The sequence below is a fragment of the Arachis hypogaea genome, chromosome 18, assembly GCF_003086295.3.
Source record: "Arachis hypogaea cultivar Tifrunner chromosome 18, arahy.Tifrunner.gnm2.J5K5, whole genome shotgun sequence".
NCBI classification, from domain to species: domain Eukaryota; kingdom Viridiplantae; phylum Streptophyta; class Magnoliopsida; order Fabales; family Fabaceae; genus Arachis; species Arachis hypogaea.
This window is the reverse complement of record NC_092053.1, coordinates 43562426-43587147: the sequence shown is the minus strand read 5'-3', so window position 1 is coordinate 43587147 and position 24722 is coordinate 43562426. Positions and strand designations below refer to the sequence as shown.

Genomic DNA, 24722 nt, shown 5'->3' with positions numbered 1-24722 from the left:
GTTTAAAACTAAATATAAATTTATTATTCTAATATTCAATTTCAATTTTATTTAATTATATAAAATGATAAATTAATTAATTTCTATTAAAAATAAATCGTCTATTATGTTGGGATAAGTCTCATTTTATCAAATATTTTCAATAGAAGATGAAATTTGAAAATAATTACTTCCTATACTTAGCAGACTTGAAGTTCTAGAAGCTCTATTGAAATTGTTGTTAATGTACATTTATTTTTGTTTATAATTGTAAAAATAAAAGACAAATAGGTTGATATATGAAAAAATGACTAAACTAAAATATTCATAATTTTTTGTAAATATAGAGTGGGCATTATTATTTTATACTATTTTTTACAACCGACCTTTTTCTTTAAATAATGGACATCACAATCCTGCCGAAAAAAGTAGTCCAGTCATCACCTACCTGAGCATTATATTTACTAGGATTTCTCCCACTAAAATATACAAGACAACTTTATCACATTGAAAAAAGTAAGTAGTTGCATCGATGAGATTCCTTTAAGGTTTTCTTCATTGTATCTGATATATATGTTTTCCCTTGTTTCTATTTTGGTGAAACATTAAGCCTTTTATTAGTTTAATTAATTATTCCTTTACTCTATGTTCATATTTGTAGATAGTGCACGCAGCTCATTTTGCACCGCTGAGAGTGCCATCTACCTTTTTTTCCTTCTGGTAACTTTGCTAATGATAATAACTAACAGCAATGTTAAAAAAAAAACACTAAAATCATTTATAATATTTCATCTACCTTTACTTGTTATTTAAAAATTTTGATATATTATAAATTATTATAACAATAAATTTTATTCATAATTAAATATATTTGTTCTTAAATAAATTTAAAATTTAATCTTTATATAGTCACAGTTAAAAAATTATATCAATATCTAATCATGTATTGTTATATTATTAAAATAATTAATTTTAAATGAACTATTTAAAAGGTCATTTAAACTTATAAATTAATAGAATTACAATGTTTTGTATTTACAAATGTGAAAATTAAACTCATATATTTAAATACAATTATTTAAATTATGAATATATTAAAATTTTAAATAACAAAGAAAAATCGATAAATTAGAAGATAAGCTTCCATATCATGCATGCACCTACTATACCGTCACGTTTTTGGTGCAGTTGCGTGTTTAATTTTGTGTAAACAGAGCAACAAGCATTGAAACATTTTAGTTCGGGTAAAATGATGAAGGGACACTTTGAATTTTTTAAAACTAATATTCAAACTGCCATCATGGAGTCATTATTAAGTTTCTCCTCATCCAAGTCCAGACTTTATTAGTTTCTCAAGTACATTTAATTTGTTTCAACTTTTCCATTTTTCTTTCTTCAATTCATGCTCATATTGAATTAATCAATGTTGTAAGTTTGTCCAGATAATATATATTAAATGAGTAATTTTATATGATTAATAAAATTTATTAATTTTTGTTAATATTTGATTAATTTTAAATTTTAAATACGAAATTTTAAATTTAAAAAAATAAATATTAAATTTAATAATATAAAAATAAAATAAAATAGTATAAAATTAAAATATTGACCTCAAATATTAACTAATATTAATAAAAAATTAATCTTTTAATAATTTTATATTAAATATTTATATATCTAGAAATTATTTTTAATATAAAAATGAAGATAGTGTTTTTGTTGAATATTGATATTTGAAGTGTATTGCTGTATTGTGGATGTGCAGATAATGCTGATACAATACGCAGAGGGAGTGTGTTGCTGTAATACCCTAATATTCAAATTCTTACACTCGAATCATAAGTTAATAAAAATAAGGTGGTACAACTCTCAAGGTTCATTATAATACATATATATATATATTGAAAGGAAATATTAAACGAGAAGTCTGAAAAGGAGTAAAATAAAATCGCGAACAGAGACTCTCACGTATCGATAAAACAAAAGATAAAGCGCATCTGAAAGCAAAGGAAAAGATAAGCAATAATGAAGGATAAGACAAGGATATGATATAAGTATATAACATAAGTAAATAGTCACTAGTCGCGACTCGCAAAATTTAAGCCGGTTAGGGTTACAGAGGTAAAAGCAATTGACAACAGAATTTTCTATCTCTCCCAAATATACATCATCGCCTCTATAGGCAAGTTCCAAAATAGATAATTGCATACATATAAGTTTTTTCAAAATAAAGAATGAGGGATTTTAAGCAAAAGTAAAATAGAGTCTAATGATCTTCGCCATCTTTCAGATAAACCACAGCTCACTGTTGAGCACCTGGACTTGCATCTGGAAAATAAAAAATATATACAGAATGAGAACCCCCGATCCATGGGTTCCTAGTACGGTAAAAGTTCCAAATAAATACAATGCACTATAATAAGAACTCACTAAGCATCTTGATCTCCCTTTCATCAATTATTCAACCTAAGTTCTCACTAATCCGCCATAACTTGGGCAACTGTCCTAGAGGATACTAAGTCTAATTCAATCTCTCATCTTTTCCAACTTTTCCAACTTTCCAACTTCCAATTTATTACGGAACCATGACCAGAACCAGCACCAGCTAGCAGACTCAGTAATTCTATATTAATACATCATATCTTTACCTGGAGCAAGTGAAATCACTTCACTACGTCTAACCAGGGAACTCAATTTATCTCATTCAATATTCATCATTGTTAATTAATCACTTCATCATTTTATTTCCAACAAGGACAGCCCTCAATGTCAATCGGCACTAGCACGAGGGACCTCTCAATTGTACAAGCACAAGCAATACAAACAAGTAATACACAAGTAAGGCAATTAAGGCAAGTAGCATTTAAATATGTAACATATTCAATTAGCCAAACTCATACAATTAAGCAAACCTAAACAAATTAAACATATGCAAATGATGTATGCCTGCCCTATGGCCAATGAGCTCATCTGTCGATTATACAGCCAACCTGATACACCCAGTAGCTAACGTGGATATCATCTCTCAACACGAAGGAAATCCTCAACCTTCAAGGGAAAAATCCTCAACCTCCCATTTAGAGAGAAATTGTGATGTAATAATAGGAAATCCTCAACCTAACTCATTCACACCACAGCCAGGAATCGAATCGAAGGAAATCCTCAACCTTCTCCATTCAATTCTTCGATGTAGCAAGAGAGTGAATCCTCAACCCTACTTGCCCACCGCAACAAGAGAGGGAATTCCGAACCTCATCTTGTCCATTACAGCAAGAGAGAGAATACTCTATCTCAGCTTGCTTATCAGTAAACGGGATCCAACCGTCATCTTCACCATTTCAATTTGAAACTCATTTCAATTCAACACAAGCAAACATATTCGTAATCCGAATTAATCATTACAGAACTAAACCGAAGAGAATCCTCGACGTTCTATTCAACTCTATAGTGTGACAAGTGAGGGAATCCTCAACCTCAAGCTCGTCTACCATAACAAGAGAGGGAATCCTCGACCTCAACTTGTTTATCACAACAAGTGAGAGAATCCTCAATCTCAACTTGCCTTTACGTGAGCGTGATAACACCACCGTCCTCACAACACAAATCTTATTGTCTCTTTAATCATACTCACAATACGAGAGAGGGAATCCTCTACCTCAACTCGCCTATTCATCCCGGGATATAGTGCCCGTCACACTTCACCATTATTATCTTGTCCAAAACTTCACTCACTTATATAGCATATAAGTCGGACGAAATCCTCAACCTCCCCAATCTGCTATCATTCACCAATTATCAGTAATTTATACCCATCGTCATTTCGCTCATTATAATCATCATTCTCATCATACGCAATTTTTACTCCTCATCACATTCATCCTCATCACGCATCACTTTACATCTTATTCATTTTTCTTAATTTCTCTAACTTAACTCTTTAGATTTGGTCTCTAACTTTTCCATTCTTAATCACACTAGCTCTATACTCTTATCAGTGTTTATAAAGATTTAAAAGGCTAAAAGAATGGTTAAAAAACTTAAAAATACACTTTTGCAAAATCTGGAGGTTGGCGTACGGATGCCTGTGGCTCGTGTACGCATGGTTGAAATTTTGGGTGTCGCGTACATGAGTCCTTGTTCACGTACGCGAGTCCTTGTTCGGGTACTTAAGTGGAAAATTTTGGCACTGTCGCGTACGCATGCCTCCTTCTGCGTACGCGGGACCACTGGACAGTGCCTAGTGTCCGTGTCGCGTGGCACCTCTGTGTACAAGAGTGTTGGAGAATTGCCAAAAAGCTGTTAAGTGTAAAAATGAGTTTTTGAACCCAATTTTCAAACCTTCATATATTTTTGGTACAAAATTTATTTTTCAACCATTCTTGAACCGTTAGAAAGATCGATAAATAATTTTTCATAAAAATCCAATTTTGAAATTTTTTCAACTCCGAGAACCGAGTTATATAGCCCGCCGAAGTTGGTCAAAAATCTGGTTTTACCAAAAACACACATTTATCAATTTTTCAATGATTCACAAGTCTCAATCATTTTCAACTAAACGCAATCCACATATTCACACTCAACCAAATCCAAACCTACTCCATCTACACATTCCAACTCAAATACATCCATTCAACATTTTAAAAATCTCATTTTCTACTATTCCATCAATCAATTAAATTCTCATACATTCCATACCAATTCTTCATTCAATTCCATACATTATCACATAATTTAATTATCACTTACCGTCTTTACCTTTTCCCGACCTCCGGCTCAAAATTCATTAATTCAACACATATATAACTCATAAATGCACAATTCATCATCCATCACCAATTACAATCAACACAATAACTACACATCATCCAAATCATCAATTATCACAATATATCTTCTACACATACCAAATCTATCTAAATACATAATTCAAACCTAATCCTAGGGGTATCTAACGTAGGAATTCTCATCACATCATACAGTACTTAAATAAAATTTTAACCGTACCTTTAGTGACGGCGGTTCACATCCAACACTTGATTTCTCCACTCCAAGTTCCCTCAAAATCTCCACAAGCTAATTTTAAGTTCCAAATGTGTACCAAACTCACCCAACAACACTAACATAACCAATTTCACATATTCATTAATCTAGGATTTACAAAATCTCATAAATAAGAAGGGTTTAAGAATTTCTTACCTTAACCCATGAAATTAGTTGATGAAACTCGTCAATAGCTCATACTAGAGCATTCCTAAACAACCAAAATTACAAGATTTTCTCAAAACTCAAACCAAAACTCGAAATTAGAGGGGAAAATGAAACTGGGCAAAGAAAAATTAGATACTCACCACAATACCTAGATAGAATCGAAGAAAGTGAGGAGAGCGACGTGTGATCGCAAAACAGCTCCTCAATCGGAGTATTGGAGAGAAAGTTATGGTGATTTGAAGTTTGATAGAGTTAGGATTTTCTCTCTTCTTCCTCTCTTCTCCATTTCCGCGCCCCTCTCTCTTTTTCTAGGGTCAATGAGATGAAATTCTCATAACTAAGGTTTATATATGTTGGATCTTGCACCCAACTTGAACCCGGTTCACATATATGGCCCGCTTGATCCAACTTTGGGCCAAAACCTTTAATATTAGCGTTTTAATGTGCGTTTTAAATATTTTTACATTCTCAATTCATAATTTTTATTTTGTTAAACTTTCTCACTCATAATTAATTTTCTCAGCTGCAGTGTCGGACAGATCTCGACCGGTACTGCCAGTCAAATTTTTAGTGCACATTTTTATTCAAAAAGCTATGTTTTTCGACTCAGAAAAATCCACTAAATCTAAATATTATATTTAAATTGTCAAATTTCGATTGCTAATTTTTCTAACTATTTTTGTCCATATTCAATTAATTACTTAATTAATTATGGTTTGACCGGATTTTACAATTACTACAACTTGACACATATCTAATAGGCACATTGCAAAATCCACCCACTTGTAATTACACCAAATAATCTAATAATTTTCAACAAAAACACTAATTTTTTATATAAAAAAATAACCTTATATATCTCCAACTGCTTGTTTTTTCCTTTTTTTTCCCGGTCTACTCATATTAAATAAAAAATTAATAACAATACAATTAATAATAGTGTTTAGTTAAATATATAAAAGTTTTATTAAAAGACTAATAAAGACTTGTTTGAATTAAGAAAATGTTTTTAAATATTTTCTATTTTTAAATGTGGAAGTTTAGAAAATAATAATACAAGGTAATAACAAGAAATAGAGAAAACCAAGCCTGAGGAAGTTCATAAAGGGACCTGTGAAGTTGGTTAATGCATGTAAATTTCTTCATCTCATGCAAGTTGCCACTGAGGAAAAGCATCGGTAAGTTTTTGAATACGACAATAAGAATCAAAATGGTGAAGTTGTTACATCATTTTGCAATAACGGGACTATTGAATGTCTCTTTGTAGTTAATTCCATGTTGTATTTTTTTATTTTCATATTTTTTATTATGCATGGTACCCCTTTGTGACTATGAAATTAAGCTTTATTGTGTCACAAAATAGTACCTTCGAAGTTATATACTTCATCCTGAAAACCCATTTGAATTCAGTAGGTTCCTTGTTATAGGTGGAAGAGAAAAGTGACTCCAACTTTTTTCTTTATTTTTTATTTTAATTTTTTTTACTGCAACCTATTCTTTTGCATTGCATGAAACCCGTCAATTATGGAGATTTGAGAGACTATACGTCTATATCATATTAGATAGGATGCATTATATATGGATGCATTATATATGGACTAAATATAGGTGATTCATACTCTACCATTTCTAAAATAAAAGATAAATTACTACTTGTGTATATACAGTGATTATTGATAAATCATTTTTCTGTCAAAGCTCCAAGATTCATGTTATCTTCTTTTTTCTTTTTAATTGACGCTATGTTTCTCTTGAAATTTGATAACAGTGTTAGTTTCATCATTCCCACCAAATACACCTCTTCTTCTCCAATTTTAAAATCATAATTCCTCTCAAATCCAATCACCATTTCCAATCAATTAAGTTAGGATTTTGAACTTGTTTATATGCTTTTAATCTCCAATTTCAACGAGCACATCTATTAATTTTTTAGCTCTCTCCTTCTCCTTCCTAAGATTTTCTTCCATAATATTTTTCTTAAAATTCAGCCGGATCAACAATGATACTCCTCTTCAAGTAACCAACCCCCATAACTTTGTATAAATATTATAACAAAAATAAACTAAAATATTAGTTAGTCATAAAAACAATGAGTCAATAATTACCATCTTAAGATTATCTGAATAATGATTGAAAGATAATTTAAGAACAATTAAAGATACAAAAAAAAAAATACCTTGGTGCCCCTTGCACGCACCAATTACCATCCTTTTTAACTAATATATCACAAACTTCTATCAGTTTTGCAGCCCTCTCCTTTTTAGGATTTTCTTGCGATCATATTAGAAATAGCGATCAGATTTGACGATCTCATTCGAACTTTGGAACTCTGATTGAAAGATAATTTATCAATAATTACTGTATATGTCAAAAGGAGTAATTTATCCTTTATTTTAGAGAGGACATGGTAGAATTCACTTATATATATAATTTGGTATATGTGTATACATAAAATAAAACTTGACATGACTAGGACACTAAGTGAAGATTCAAAGTTATCCTTTATCTAGTAAACCTTTTTTTATTTTGGGGGTGTCCTCTAGTAAACCTTTTAGTTAATGTAAATACAAGTACAATCAAACATTTACTTAATTAATAACCCAATATGAGAGATGGAGTTGTATTCTCACCACTTGTAAAATTTAATTGAAATAATAACTTCTACTTTTAGGTGATTGAGTCAATAATTGATTCACATTACTACTTAAAATAATATTCTTAGTAGGCGCCTCATGGCTACCTAACAATTTATATTTTAAAGTGAGGGAGGGAGGTGGGTGGTTATACTAATTTCTAGTATATAGTACACAATGATTTTTTATTTTTTTTTCCCCTTAATAAAATTGTTGCAACTTAATTTCTATGTCTTTCTCATCGATTATACTTCCTTTTTAAAAAGTTGATTTCCTATTTTATGAAACTACACGTAATACAAGTTTCTTTATTTATGAAATGGGATAAAAAGGATTACTATCTTCAAATGTGAAGTATAATTTTTTGGAAAGAACATGGACATAAAACAATTTGATTCTTTGAAAATGAAGTAGCAGCATTCATTTGAGTACCATTAATCCATCCATGCAAGCAATTTTATGAACACTGAATTTGTATCCAATTTGAGAGAGAATATGAGCATCTTGAATTGTATCCGTTATCTTCATCAATTTCCCAAATTCATGTGCAGAGGAATATATATCATAAAAGCATGATGCCACATTGCCACCACTTGATTGTTCTTTTTGTATATATATATATATATTTTTTTTTTTTTTAATTTAGTAAATTTTATATATAGCAATCAATATCTTTTAGGATTAGTAGTAGTTTTATTAGCCAAAAAAGTTGACGGTGATGGAAATCAGGGGCTGCCGTGCTGGTTTGAAAAGGTTTCGGAGGGTTGTGTTTTTTAATTTTTTTTTTAAATTGGTTTCAGTGTGTGTTGAATATAACAATGTGAAATGTTTTAAATGGATAATTTAATTAATACTATATTATTACATATGCTATTAAAATAATTTCACTTTTTGCTTATAAAATAGAAAACGTATAGATAGACAATAAAAATATTAAATAATGTAAACAATAGATATATTGAATATTTATTTTACTAGTGTATGAATGATTATTTTAATATTAAAATTTAAATAATTAATTTAAAAATATAGTGTATTTTTATTTGATTAGTAATTGTTCATATCGTTCAAAATAGTCATTATTCCCTAGCATTCCCTTATAAAATATTCTACATGTGATTAGGTCAGTAAGACCCCTAGCCCCTAGGTACTCGCTTTTGACTTTTATACTGATTATTTTATATTAATTAAATTCCCATATATATAATAATAAATAATCTTTACGGATGTTTGAGTATGTTTTTTTATTTATTTGAGAAATCCATAGTAAATTAGAAATTGAAGTACACTTGGATCAGCATCCGTGACACTCAGTTCACGTAGACGGTAGACTGACTCAGAAAGAATTATTAAACAAAGCTGTTGTACTATATATCAATGCTGCCATACATAATATAGAACCTAATTATTTTAATATTATCGATTAATTATTATATCTAGTTTTCCGATACATCATATTCATTTACATAATTATTCAAAATAATAATGGAAAATATGGTTACTTTTGCTAATGATATGATACAATATATTATATAATATCTGTTTGAGATTTTTTATAAGGATAAAATAGTATATATTATAAACATTAAAAAAAATTAGTCGTAAAAATAATATTAAAAATAATATTATTTTTTATAGATTATTTTTGTATTTTTTTATAGATGATATATTATTAAAAATATAACTATTTATTATGTATCTTTTCTTATTAATATTAATTTTTGGGAAACGTAATATTATGATATAGTATCAAAACTTTAATGAACAAAAAATCTAAAATTTGATCTTTGTTATTTCTAAAAAATAACATAAGATAAATAAAAAAAATATCTATGTAAAAAATTCTAGCTAAAAGTAGTATCAGACATCAATATGCATGTATTATAATTTTTAAATTAATTATTGTTTTTTAACTATAAATATATTTTACTAAAATCAATTATGTTGAAACTAATTAAAATTAGTGTTATAAATATCGGACTGATCTAGACGATTGACCTAAAAAACTGGTGACTTAGTCTTAAGATCAGTTTGGGCTGGTCATAGGATGATAATGAGAAGAATCAATGAAAATCAATTTGAATCAGATATTTTTGCAAAAATCAATAAATCAGACTCGTTTAAATTTTTTTCAAACCTTACCCCCAAAATGATGTCATTTTTGTAATTTTTTAAAAAAATAAAAAGAAATTCTATTTTGAACCTATCTCCAACCTCACTTTTCTACTCTCACTCTTACTTTCAATTAAACGGCACAGAACTCATTCTCACAGAGCTCTTACCTATGTAGCTCTGCATCTCACTCACTACCGCCGCACGGTCGCTGCCTCGTTGCTGCGCCTTTCACCGCCTCCTCTATGTCATTTGTACGCTGCCAGTCTATACTCGCTTTTTCCTTTCATCTCTGTTGCATCTTCACTGCCTTTGCTAATTTGTGCTCCTCGTGTCGACCTCGTTAGTCGTGGCTCAGGTTCACTGTTGCCACCACCTCGTGCCTCATTTGTCCCTGTAGTGTGTTTCGCCATAGCTTCTTTTTCTCTACCTTCTCTACATGTCACTATAAGAAATTACCGGAAGCGACCGATTTAGCGTCATAAACCCTTAGCGACCGATTTAGCAACCAATTTTGGTGGTCGCTAATTAGAAAATAGCGACCAACTTCGGTCGCTAACCGTTAGCAACCGATTTTAGCGATCGATTTTTGAATAAGGACACCAAACCCTCACCATAGAGTATCGATCGCTAAATGGTGACCAAATTTTTCGATCGCTAAATCAGTCGCTGAGTATATCGGTTGCTAAATAGCAACAACTTTTTCGGTTACTAAATCGGTCGTTAGTTTGTGACCAGCATTTCGGCCTCTAATTCGCTACCAATGTTTCAGTTTTTAATTCAGTCGCTAAGTAGAGACCTATATTTTAGCAACCAATATTTCAGTCACTAAATCGATCGCTAATTAGCAACCAAGCATTATTAGTAACAAAAAATATTTTCATTATCTTAGATAGAATGAGCTATCTTGCTTTGCATTGAATTGAAACAAAAGACTTGACAACATGAATATTCTTAAATAACCACATTAATTGAAAAACTTATTTTATGCATCGTATATCAAATTCTTGATAGTAAGAACTTTTTATTCTTTTTCAATTCTAATAAAACTTCATTTATTTTGGAAACACTAACAACTAACATGAAAATATACAAAATCATTAAAATAGCAGCTGCTTGAATCTAAAATAAGATAATTTGTCTTTCTTTGCAAGTCAACATTACCCGCTCCAGCCAGCAAAATTCCAACAATAGTATCCTGCATTATATTCCATTAAGTAGTTATTACTTTTTATGGTAAAGTGCATCTAAAATATCAAAATGCAAAACAAACATCATAAAAACTAGAATGCGTCATAATGCTAGATTTTCTATATCAAATATTGCATGTATGCACCAGAAGATATCTAGGCAAATTACATAGGCTAGTATTATATATAGATTACGGTAAATACAAATGCTTCAACATGCTAATAGAGCTCTAATGTACAGGTCAAGATAAAAATAGGTTTTGCACATCAGCACTTGACACTCATCAAGACATCAACCTCTAAACTTTTAAATATATATTGGTGGATGAAATAGGATCATCTTAACAAGAACAATCATAAAAATTAAAGATAAAATGCTATAATTTTGTACCAATAGAAAATATTAAACCTCAATTGTCATCCAAACTCCGACCCAACCACCACATGTCCTAAGCTAAACCAGAGGGTTAAATTGCACATTAAAAAATTTAGAAAGAATCAAAATAAATTACGACACAAACTACTTAAAACCCTCGCCAGTCATAGAAATGCCATACTTACCTCATCTGCGATTATAGCAATGAGCGTTGAACTTTAGGTGGGAATTTGAGCTCTATTTGCCATTTAACCTGAACAGTTGTAATGAACAAGATTAAGGGGAAAGAAAATATAAACAAAAGATGACATACAAAAAAAGATATACAACTTGTAATTTGAAAGATTTTAGCCACATACAACAAGAGCGAAAACATGACATTAGGTCCATTCTTTCAAATTTATATTGATCGGTTTTAGCACTATATGCCACAAAAGAAAGGGCTGACTTCAAATTATTTTACATCAAAACGTTTATCAATCAACCAGACCCAGAGTTAATGAAATAATCAATTGATTGAAACAAATTGCTAAATTATATTCAATAAACTAGCATCAGTAAACTAAAGAACATGAAATTTGTAAGCAAGATGCATGAAATCAAACATCATTAGAGAAGTCGAAAATCATACTATAAAATGATAGTAAAAGAAAGAACCAAAATCATAACAAGATATCTTAAACACAATTTAAAATGGCAAAATGGAAAACTTGAAGGTCAGGAAAAAAAAGAATTTTAAAATCTGGGTTTGTTTAGAGTAGGTATACTGAATAAATCCGAAGCAAAATCGAAAGAGATCGTATCTTATTGCATTTATCAATCATTAAAACTTTGAAAGCTCAAAGGATGAAAATAAATGGGTGAGAACTGGGAATGGAGATTGACGCTTACCGAATGAATGGATTGATGAGAGTAAGGCTTGTCAGTCAGTATCCACGCATCTACTGCTCTCAACTCTGTTCTTGCTTCTTCATTTTGATTCAATCCATATTCTATAAAAATACTCTTTGAGAAAGTAGTTGCTTGAACACTTGTAACCTACAAAATAATCACATTAATAAGCAAAAACTTTTCTGTTTTTCTTTTCTTTTCCATTTCTTTAACCATCATCATTATCTTGTAGTATGGATAGTTTCAGAGAAAAAAATCCCCCAAATTTGAAATAATAGAAAGCTAAGCTCCAATCCATAAACAGATCCACAATGAAAACAAATTGACACCTAAATTACAAATCCAATCTTAAACTCCCAAGAAACTTAGCACTTAACTAAAATGCAATGAAACACAAATTTGTAATGGTGGAGCAATACTCGAACCTTATTATAGATAGAGCTTAGTTATAATACTAGACCCGTTTCTATTCACTGATATCACGATCAAATCTTTAGATAATTGCTTACTCATAATTAATGAAGTTTGGAAGATTTATCCACTCATAAAACAATTAACTATAGATCTTAGCATTTTGTTAGCAATTCTATTAATTAGTTATCGGTAGTTATAACAGTTGTGAGAGCTAGGAAAATTTGCAATATAAGAAGAGACTACAACCATCAATTGTATAAATATTTATCACAGTACATGATATCTGCTGAACAAAATCAATATAAGGCTTTCATTCATAGTTCAATTTTCTCTTCTACCTTTACTTCAATAAATGCTCAATGATATCATCCATCCCTATTCATAAAGAAGTCTGGTAGGCTTCAGCAATATATTTTTTTGCCTATGTACATGACATACTTATTAAGGGTAATGATCCTTATGCTATTACATCAACTATTTTACAATTGAACAATATTCTTTATTAGAGTTGTTAGAGAATTTAGCTACTTTCTTGGTATTAAATCAACTAAGCTTTTTTCAGCGTAGCTTCTACCTTCAAGTTTAACTTATTATTGAGTTGTTTTGTGATGTGTGTTAATTTAACGAAAATAATAAATATCCTAATAGATAAAACTAAATTAACATCAAAATACAGAGACATTCTCTGGAATTATAGTGAGAACTCAAAATCAGAGCTACGAAGTTGAAGTACCTTGACTGAAGGAGAAAATCAACTTAACCGGAAGATTGTTGTTGTTGTTGTTACTGGAGAAGAAGTTACCATAGGAGGCGACAGTGAGAAAAGAACGACGCGATGTGAGCAACGATAGATCTAGACGGGGATGTGACGATCTACAACAATGGTAGAACAAGCAGATGAAATACGCGATGAAGGGCAGACGACGATAAAGACTCGAGGAGGAGAGATGGCACTGACGAGAATGGCTCCGACGAGAACGGCGCCAACCAGGACTCGATGGAAAGTGACTTCTCTCTCCACTCTGCCGGAGAGTGAGGGAGGCGGCGAGAGGAACGTTGTGTGAGGAGAGAGCTTAGGGTTAGGGTTGAAAAGTGATGGATTTTTTAAATTTATTATGAAATATAGTTTGTTCACTACTATTTAAAACAGTGACCGATTTAGCAACTAATTAATTTGTAACTTTTATTTTTTAGTTGGTCACAAATTCTGTCGCTAATACCGACTGATTTAGTGACCACTAATACTAAGATTTTATAGTTGGTTGCTAAAATCAGTCGCTATATTAACTGTTAACAACCGATTTAGTGACTGCTACCTTAGAGACCAAATTAGCGACCAACTATTTTATCAACATATTTTTAAGTCGGTTGCTAATTCGGTCGATAAATTATAAAATAGCAACCAATTTAGCGACCAAATGCTTTAAAACTAGTATTTTATAGTTGGTCACTAAATCGGTCGCTATCTTAACACTTAGCAACCGAATTAGTGACCAATTTTTTAGGGACTAATTTAGCGACCAACCACCATTAAGCTTGTTTTTATATTGGTCACAAAATCGGTCGCTAAATTAAAAATAGTGATTGATTTAGCCACCAACATACCCTAAAAGCTTATTTTTTGTTTTGGTTGCTAATTCGGTCACTAAGTTAAAAAAACAGCGACCGATTTTAGCGACCGACTAGATTGGTTTTATTGTCGGTAGCTAAATCAATCACTAATTTTTATTTTAATGACCAATTTAGCAACCAAGAATGGGTAGTCACTAAATCGGTCGCTAATTGAAATTTAGCGACTGATTTAGCAACCGATTTTTTTAAATCCTAGAAAAATTTGATTGATCGCAAAATCGGGCTAATAGTGACCGATTTTATTGGTCACTAAAATCGGTCGCTATTTTAAAACTTTCTTATAGTGTATCAAGATTTTGGTTCTGCCTCTATAATGTAGAGGTGAGTTGTTATTTTTTTAATTATTCTATGTTAATTTTTAATAGTTGATTGTTGTTGTTTTAATGTAGGTTTAGAATAATTGAATTGAGCTAATTGAACTTTGCATAGAAAATTTTGAACTATTAATTTTGTTGATTGGTTTATGATGCTAATTGGAATTTGCAGTGGTTGAATAGTTGAATTATTTTATGATGCTGATTCATTTTGTTGATTGTTGTTGTTTAATGTAGTTTTACAATAGTTGAATTGATGTTAATTGGAATTTGCATAGGAGTTGATGCTTTACAAAAAGTGTGTCTCAACTAACTTTAGATAATTTAGGTATGTTTTTTTTATTGAGTTAAACATCTTGGTTGTTAGTTGGTTTATGAATTATGATCAATTATGATTTTAGTATGTTTTACAAAATACTTTGCATTATTGTTGATATTGATTTGTTAAAAATTATTCAAATGGTAGATTAATTGAATTTAGAAGATGATTGAGATGATGGAACAACTAATAATAATTTTATAAAAAATACAAATTAAAATGAAGACAATGAGAATTTAACTCCATACATGTTAGATAAAAGATATTGTTGTAGTATTGACTAATTTTATATTTATTTTTGTATTAATTATTTTAAAAAATTTAAATTTAATTATTATTAAAGTATTAATAAAAATACATATTTTAATTTTAATTTAAAATTTTAAATTATTTTATATTTTTATTTGAATAAAAATAAATTAACCAATTTAATTAATAATTCATGGATTGAATCAATAACACAATGATTCAATAATCTAATAGCGTGACCGATTTGATTTTGATAATTATGGTTAAAACTACTAGGAGTGCCTAAAACTAAACTCTCTTAGCTTTTATCTGTTTTAAACACAATTGTACATATTTAGAACTCTTAAGTCTTAACACGTGATCTCTAGAACTCTGACTAGGATATATAGGAATTAATCAAATTATTACCAATGTGATGTATGTATAAATGGTAACATTGAAAAGGAGTGAAATTAGCATTTTTCAATTTGGAAAAGGAAAGATAATAAGAGCATCTAAAAGAAAAGGACTGAAATGTGATTGAATAGGAAAAGAAAGAACAGCGCAGCATGCAACCGCGGCAGACGGAGTCTAAATATATGAAGATCTTTGTTTATTTGTTGGGGGGACCCTTTTATTTTGTGTGGGGGACCATTCCAATTAATTTCGGCTATTTTATTTTATAGGAGGGAAACGAATGATATATTTTATTATTATAATTTTTGATATTTTTTAAAATTGTATATAAAAAATTAAAATTAAAAGATTTAATTTCTGTATTTTGAATTTTTAAATTTTTTTTAAAATAAGAATTAGAGGATTCAATTTCTAGGAGAGTATTCAATTTTTATACCTCTTAAAAGTTAGAAAATTCGATTTTTCAACTTTTTAGAACTCAAAGGGTCCAATTTTTTTTATTCTAAATTATACGATTTCATATTTAAAATTAACACCTCAATAACACACAATTTAAAAAAATACTATTATTAATCTAATATAAAAAATAAAAGGTGTTCAATTTTCTATATTTTGATGCTTTTTAAATACTATTATCATTATTTCGGTATCATAGTTTAATTTCACAAAAAAATATTTATACATTCATCTAAATTAATTATATATATAATTAAGAGTTTAATTTTGATACACTAAGTTTAATCACATTCGTTTTTTGGATAATCATTTACGTTATTAATATAAAAGATAATTAATTTTGCTGACATAATATTATATAATTAAATGTATTGCAAAAGTAAAATTATTTTATATTAATAATGTACTAAAATTAATTTCTTAAATTAAATACTTTTATAAATATGAAATTATATGATAAAATGTATGATGGTATAACTTTTTTAAAATTGAATATATATATATATAATTAAAATCCTTAGCTTATTGATATTATATATATTGTGCAATTCAATCCTCCCTTTGACTAGCTTTTTTTTTCTTCTCAAGATTTACCAGACATTCTCCATTCTCCATCTGTCTCTCTTCCATAATTCTCAATTGAGAGAAAGGGAGGGGGGGGGGGGACCATCTTCTCCCTTCCTAATCAATCATTTATATTTTCCAAGATTCTTTCTTTGATTTATTGTCACGTATCTTATTCATGTTAATTAATAACAATAATAATCGCATTTCATAATAATGGGCGTGGGAGCTAGGAAGAATTACTACATTGCATGTTTTAGTTTGAATTCTTAGGCCATATTATTAATTTAAAGAAAAATGTCATCCTTAGCTTGAACGTAATCCCCACTTAATTGCATTAAGTTTCCTTTAATTATTTTTTTATTATTATTATTATTGTTATTATGTTGTCATTTCATATTTGTGTCGTGTGAAATTAGATTATGTTGAATGATACTTATAAATTCTCGAACAAGAAAAAGAATTTGGTCGCAAATTAAAAAAAAAAAAAAAAGAACAGTCAGTGATGTTTATGTGAGTTAACTCCAAGATAGGGACATGCACTCACCAGCCATGAAAGGAGATTGAGGTTGAAATTGAGTGAGAGTTATTCATATAAAAAAAAATTGATAATTATTATGAAATGGCATTTAATTTGCATGTATTTAATTATTTTGGTGATGTTTAACGGATGTCAATTTTTAAAAAAGGAAAAAGGAAAAATGAAAATTGAGTGATAGCTGATTCACTGAATCGTGGTAATTTTCATAAATAAATGTTTACTTAATTAACAAAAAGATAGAATTTAATGTTAAAGTATTATCAATGTAAAACATTTTCAAAGTCATCAACCATATGTATTATTATATGTTAGAATAACAATTATTATGAATTTATTATATATAGTACTCTTTAATTCGGGTGAGTTTTGTGAAAAATAGATTAAGTGAAAAATAATTGTTAAGATGAGAGATTCAAGGTAAGTATACTTGTGAGGAAAACACTTTTATTAATGACGAATAAGCAATACAAGAACTGATGGTGAGAAATAGAGGTGGAGAACAAGTGTTGAAACCTCCACTAATGTCACAAGAGGATGAATGAGCTTTGTTTAAAGTGGACAGGGGCTGGTTAATGGTTGTCGAGTGTTCTGGTGAAACACCCGAATACCAATTTTTACTCGTGAAGGGGATGAATGAAATGAAGAACAATGAGAAAAATTTTGGAGAGAAAAAAAGATGGGTTTTCTAGCTTCTCAACTTCAGGAATAAGAAAGGTCTAGGAGAAGGAAAAGAAGCTCTGCCTTAAAGAGGTGGCTTGAGGTTCTTTTTATAGTGTAAAACCATGATGAAGAGAAAATCTATTGTCCAATGGTTATAGTTTGACATTTGATTTACTCATTTTGCCCAAAATATTTTTAGGTATTCCTATCACTTTAAGTCTTGTCAACTGAAAAGGTAGGAAGTTGATTCCCACATGTTAAACTAAAGCTCATGACATGTGACATTAGTGAAGGGACATCTAGTTTGGTTTTTTTTCAACTAGATGACGCTCTTTACACTCCAAATCCAACCAATCTACTTCCACCAATTTAGTTTCCGCTGAAGAGAAATTCAACTCCTCAAGGTGTTCTTTTGGTTCCATCCTTTTACCCAATACCTTTAAGAGGAACTTGACTCTTATTTGACCATGTTTGTAGGTCATTTTTAAAATTATTTATGTACAAAAAATGTTTATATTTTTAGTACATCACTCTTCTTTATATAAATGATGATATATGATATATATATATGTTAAGTAAAGTATTGTTTTTATCCTTAATGGTTGAGGAAAATTCTAAAATTATTCTTAATATTTAAATCGTCCTATTTAAGTCTTTAATATTTTAAAATTGACTCAATGTTGTCCTGTCGTTAGGGATCTGTGAATAGAATTGACGACGGGACAAAATTGAGACAATTTTAAAACGTTAGGGACTTAAATAGCTAGGACGAAAACGTTGCGGACAAAGACGATACATAAAAATAAATTTTAATTTTATCTTTCAATGATATCAATTTTTTACGGTACATAGTTATTCAATTATTTTTTAACCACATATAAGTAAATTAAACTTATTACCTTACTTTTATTTTAAATAAATTTATTTTTTATAATTTTACTCTTAAGAATTTTTACTCATCATGAAATGTTTGTATGATGACTAGAACATAAACTTGTGAAAAAGAAAAAAATGATACATATACAATAAAGTATAAATTGTACATTTTGTCTCTAATGTATCGAAATTCTTTAATGTTTAAGAGTAAAAATCTTTAAAAGTAAAATTATAAAAAAAAATAAATTTATTTAGAATGAAAGTAATGTGATTAAGTGTAATTTACTTAGATGTGATTAAAAAATAATTGAATAACTATGTACAGTAAAAAATTAAAATTATTGAAGGATAAAATTAAAATTTATTTCTATGTATCATTTTTGTCTCCAACGTTTTCGTCCTATTTATATCCCTAACGTTTGAAAATCGTCTCAATTTTGTTTCGTCGTCAATTCTATTAACAGATTTCTAACGGCAAGACAACATTGAGCCAATTTTAAAACGTTAGGGACTTAAATAGGACGATTTAAACGTTAAAAATAACTTTAAGATTTATCCCAAACGTTAGGGATAAAAACGATACTTTTGATTTAGTTAACCATTTAACATTTAATTACAGATTTTACAACTTTAATAATATACAATTTTAATTAATGAAATATACGGTTTTTTTCTAGGTGGATATTAAATATAAAGTTTAATAATTTTATCCAGACGAGGGATTAAAATTAAAAAAAATCTAAAAATGACTAAACTAAAAGTTATATATAATTTACATGCAAAATTGGAAGATTGGAAGGACTATTGCTCCACTTTGAGTGAACGAAGCTCTGCCTCTATTTACGTGTCACATCATTTATTTATTCCATTTGACAATTAACACATACATTCTATATATTTTCAACTATGCTAAGTGTAAAAAGAAGATAATTATTAAATTAATTATTTAGTATGACATGATAAAATATTTTTTATATATTTTAGTATGACATGATAAGATAATAGCAATTTGTTGGGCAGTCAAATTTAAATAATTTATATAAAATGTTAGAAATAAATAAATATTTCTAAAATTGAATTTATTAAAATATAACACATTTATACTTTTAGAAACCAAATGAAACCTTAACAAGTAATTAATCAAGGGGTGATAAAATATGTGGGTGGGGTGACTACTGGAAAGTTTAAAAAAAGAAAAATATTTGTTATAGTCAAAGTCTGTCCCATGCCTTTTTGAAAATTAACCGTGGTAGTTAGAAATAACATAGTGTTGTCTTACCATTAAGAAGAATTGATAAACCTAACCCCATGTCATGGACATTTTCAATTTAATATCTGTCAATTCAGCTAGCACCATTAATTTTTCTTTTCCTCTGGATAGCTTTGCTTCTAAAAATACAATAATTTTCAATTCCTTAAGGATATGCTTAAGGGATTAATACATGGAATATTGGTATAAAGTTTTTTATACAGATCAGATATATTAAATATATATCATAAAAGTACTTGATTGAATTATATTTACATTTTTAAAAAAGTCATAGAAAATTAACATATTACGATAAAAAAATATATTATATTTTTGTAGTGTAAATGTTTTTATACTGTTAAAGGTTAAATAACAATAAAAAATAATACTTAAATACTATTGAATACTTGTTAAAAATAATTTGATACCATTATTATTATTATTATTATTGCTCATACCTTAACCCAGTACATAAAACTAGGTCCAATAAGGATAAATATCTAACCAAAAGAGATGACTTTTACCGTTTACTCAACTTATTTAAGAGGTCGGACACGATAAAAGGAGTTCAGCTCTACTTGTCCAAACAAGTAATTGTCTCTCTAAATCTCTCCTACTGTCTCTACCTTCACTAAGAGATAGATCTTAACAAACTCCCAAGATAAGGGAACAGTTATCTACCAACAAAGATGAAACTACTCCAAAAGGTGGTTATTAACTCTACTATAAATACACTCACACCCCTCAAGTATATTCATGTTCTAATCTACTAAAAAATCTGCCTAAACCCCTTGCTAACTTAACCATCGGAGTCTCTTACAGGTACCACCCCCACCTCCTCACGAGGAACTCGGACGGCAGAACCTCGACGCAAGAACAAGTCGGATACTGCCTTATAAAGAGTCTGGCCTCACGCTCAGGCTCAAATCAACGTTTCAGGTAACCCTTGGAACATTAGCGTCGTTGCCGGGGACCTGGAATTCAACCCTTGATCATGGCGGACAATCAATACGAAGACGGTCACACGGCATCTGAATCAGAACCAAAGCCCCACCACGATGATCTCACACTCGCAATACCTCCTCGGGAAAGGACACACATTCCCCACGGAGAAAGGACTTCGGAAAACCCCCAACCAAGGCGGATCCAATCAGAGGTCCATCCGCCAGAAGAAGAAGAACCTCCCTATCCAACGAAGATACTAGGTTTAGTCCACGGATAACGTGGACGACTAGAGCATCTTGAACTAGAAGCTGAATGAAAATGGAAAGTAGAACAAGAATTGCGAAGGGAGGTACGACGACGAAAAGAGTTGGAAGAAAAGTTCTTAAGATTGGAAGCTGACCTCCGAAGACGGAGCAATCGCGTGGATAGGAAAACTCATGGAGATATATGTGGATGACTGATAAACAACTATTTTATGGTTTATATTGTGCTTAATTGTGCGGTTTCATCAAATCTTTACCCACTTATTCATATGATTAGCATGCATTTATAATTCCTTCCTAAAAATACTTCATGGTTGAAAACTTGCTTCCTAGAGACTTTTAATTTTGTATTTTAATTCTCCTTTATTCCATTCGATGCCGTGATCTGTGTGTTAAGTGTTTCAGGCTTTATAGGGCATGAATGACTTGGAGATTAGAAAGGAAGCTTGTAAAAATGGAAGGAACACAAGAAATTGAGGAGATGACCAGCGAGAAGTGACGCGGACGCATGGCTCACGCGACCGCGCGGATTGGAAAAAGCACAAGTGACGCGAAGGCGTGGACAACACGCACGCGTGGCAAGGCAAAACGCTGGATGACGCGAACGCCTGGATGACGTGATCGCGTGACGTACGCGATCTGCAGAATTTGCAGAATTCGCTGGGGGCGATTTTGGGCCCTGTTTTGACCCAGTTTTCGGCCCAGAAAAGTATATTAGAGCCAGGGAACATGTAGAGACCGGAGGACAACATTCATTCCGCATAATTTTAGTTTTAGATCTGATTTTACTCCTCCTCTAGGTTTTCTCTCTACACATTCATAGTTCTTAGGATTTTGATTTTATTGCTTTTTGGACTGGGATATTGAGAAGAGTTATTACTTCCGTCAAGACTTCGTCATTCTAGTTTGTTTCCTTACCCATCACTTACTCTTCCATATCCTTTATTTACTCAGAGTTACTCTTGGATTATTTCTAGAATTTATTTATACAAGAACTATTTTTATTTTTAATTGATCCTTTTGATGATTATTTATCATGTCTTTCAATATTTCCCTTTCTTATTTCGTGGATTTTACAATCATAATGAGCGAGTAGTTCCATAACTTGATTGGGAGTTGATTAACAAGAAGACCTTGAGTTGGATGCTCAAGAGTAAAATTATAGTTGGGTTTTGCGTTGGGTCGCCCTCTAATCACTGACACTAGTCCTTCCCAAGGGAGAGGATTAGAACTTGTGAATAGAAATTGACTTCCAACTTGCTTAACTTTCCTTTACCTGGTAAAGGATAACTGAGCAGGCAACCTTTAATTATCACTTTTACCTTGAGAGAACTCCATCAAGGATAGGGCTTCCAACTAATCTACTCCCGGTCAAGGTTTTTATTTAAATTACATAAATTCTCTGATTTAATTTTCTGTTTATCAACTCAAACCATTTTTAGAGAATATCTGATTAATAAAATAGCACATCTTCCTGCAACTCGTTGGGAGACGACCTGGGATTCATACTCCCAGTATTTTAATTTTAATTTTGTGACAACCCCTTCTAAATTGATAAGCGGATTTTCGGTTGGTTAAGAACTGTACTTGCAATGTATCTCTTATAACAATTTCTTAACTCGCCAATTTCTGCCACGTCAATTTTTGGCGCCGTTGCTGGGGAGTTGCAATAGAGTGCTAAGTTATTGATTAGAATTTATTTATTTGCATTTTATTTTATTTTTGTTACTATGAGCTGCATGTTTCTTTCGTTAAATGACGCGTTCACTTCCTGATCCAAGCTTGCCAGTATTTGATCCTGAGATTGAAAGAACTATTTCACGTATAAGGCAAGCTCGGCGTCGGTTAGTCCTCTCTGAGGGCGAATCTGAAACGTCACTTGAGGAAGAAACAAGTCCCCGTTCTACTGATTCGGTTGATTTACGTGCAGGTGACATGGCAGCACCTAGAAGAATTACTATCCAGGAGGCTGGAGCTCCTGATTTCACACTGCAACCGTTTCAAGCGCATCACCCAGCGGTGGCTACAAACTTTGAAATAAAGACTGCACTGCTCAATTTGATGCCTAAGTTTCATGGCTTACCCGCTCAAGAGCCTATCAAGCACCTGAGGGATTTCCAAGCAGCCTGTTCTACTGTCAGGCGCGATGGTGCAGATGAAACTTCTATTTTGTTAAAAGCTTTCCCGTTCTCTTTTGAGGGAAAGGCGAGAGAGTGGTACTACACTCAACCCGTAGCAACTATTTCTGATTGGGATACGCTTAGAAAAGAATTTTTGGAAAAATTCTTCCCAGCTGAAGTTACTGATAAACTGAGCAAAGACATTTCCATGATTGTCTAGGACGAGTCTGAGACTCTCTACGAATACTAGGAGCGCTTCAACAACCTTCTGGAAGTATGTCCCCACCATATGATTGACAAGATAGTGTTGCTCGACTACGTCACACAGGGCATGAGGTCCCACGATAAGACCACATTGGAGAGTGCTAGCAATGGATCTATGAAAAAGTACAAGACCACTGATGAGGCATGGCAATTGATCAGTGACTTAGCTGAATCTACTCGGAATCATAGGCAGAAACAACGCCGTTCAAAAGCTGTTGCAGATGTATCTTCTAACAAAGAGACTACTGCTCTGACTCAGAGTATATGTGAGATGACCAACTTACTGAAGCAGATGCAGTTGAGTCAACAACAAGCGTAGCAGAGCCAACAGTTAGTTCCACAGAGAGTGTGCAGGATCTGTGCTGATTATAGCCATTATACTGATGAATGTCTGCAGCTCCAGCAGGAAGACAACACTGTGGCAGCCACTCATAACTTTTATCACCGCCCCAACCAAGGATACAATCAAGGAGGCAGCTACAACCATGGGTGGCAGGATAATCCCAACCAAGGTTGGAGGGATAATTCCAACCAGAATTGGAGAGACAATAATTACAGAGGAGGCAGAGACAATCAAGAAAATCAGAGGTAGAATAATAACAACAACAGGCAGCAGAACCAGAACCATCCTTACAGAGCACCTCACTTGAGGCAATCCCAAGGACCACAGCACAACCAACAGCAGACCTCTCAGATCACTTATCCATCTTCATCTTCTAATGATGAGTTACTACAATCTATTGATCGGAGACAGTAGGCCATGGAAAATAACCTTACTTCTACTCTAAATGGTCTGAACTCTACCTTGCAAGCTCTTATCTCTCAAATTGGATCACTAAATAACTCCAACAACCAGCCTTTGAGCTCCAGTGGAATCCCCTCTCAACCATTACCCAATCCAAAGGATGGCATCAATGCCATCACCCTAAGGTCCGGAACCACACTGCAAGAGAGAAATCAGGAGGAGCCAAATCCACTAGAACACGCCTCAGCTGAAGAGGTGGTGGAAGTAAAGGATGCTGAAGAGGAAGAGGACATACAAGACATGGTTGAAGAAGAAGTTCAACCACA

General features: G+C 31.3%; 1 long non-coding RNA gene across 5 annotated transcripts; it reads right to left on the bottom strand.

Annotated features, from left to right (window-relative positions):
- Positions 1-10881: 10881 nt before the first annotated feature.
- LOC112773124 (uncharacterized) lies at positions 10882-13363 on the bottom strand. Of its 5 annotated transcripts, none has more exons than XR_003187809.3 (4): positions 13142-13363; positions 12390-12536; positions 11684-11751; positions 10882-11130 (listed from the first exon to the last, which is right to left on the bottom strand). It is a non-coding gene; the product is annotated as an uncharacterized lncRNA (long non-coding RNA). The 5 variants fall into 5 exon arrangements; XR_003187810.3 differs by having other exon boundaries at positions 13080-13197; XR_003187812.3 differs by having other exon boundaries at positions 13050-13153.
- Between the last annotated feature and the right edge of the window lie 11359 nt (positions 13364-24722).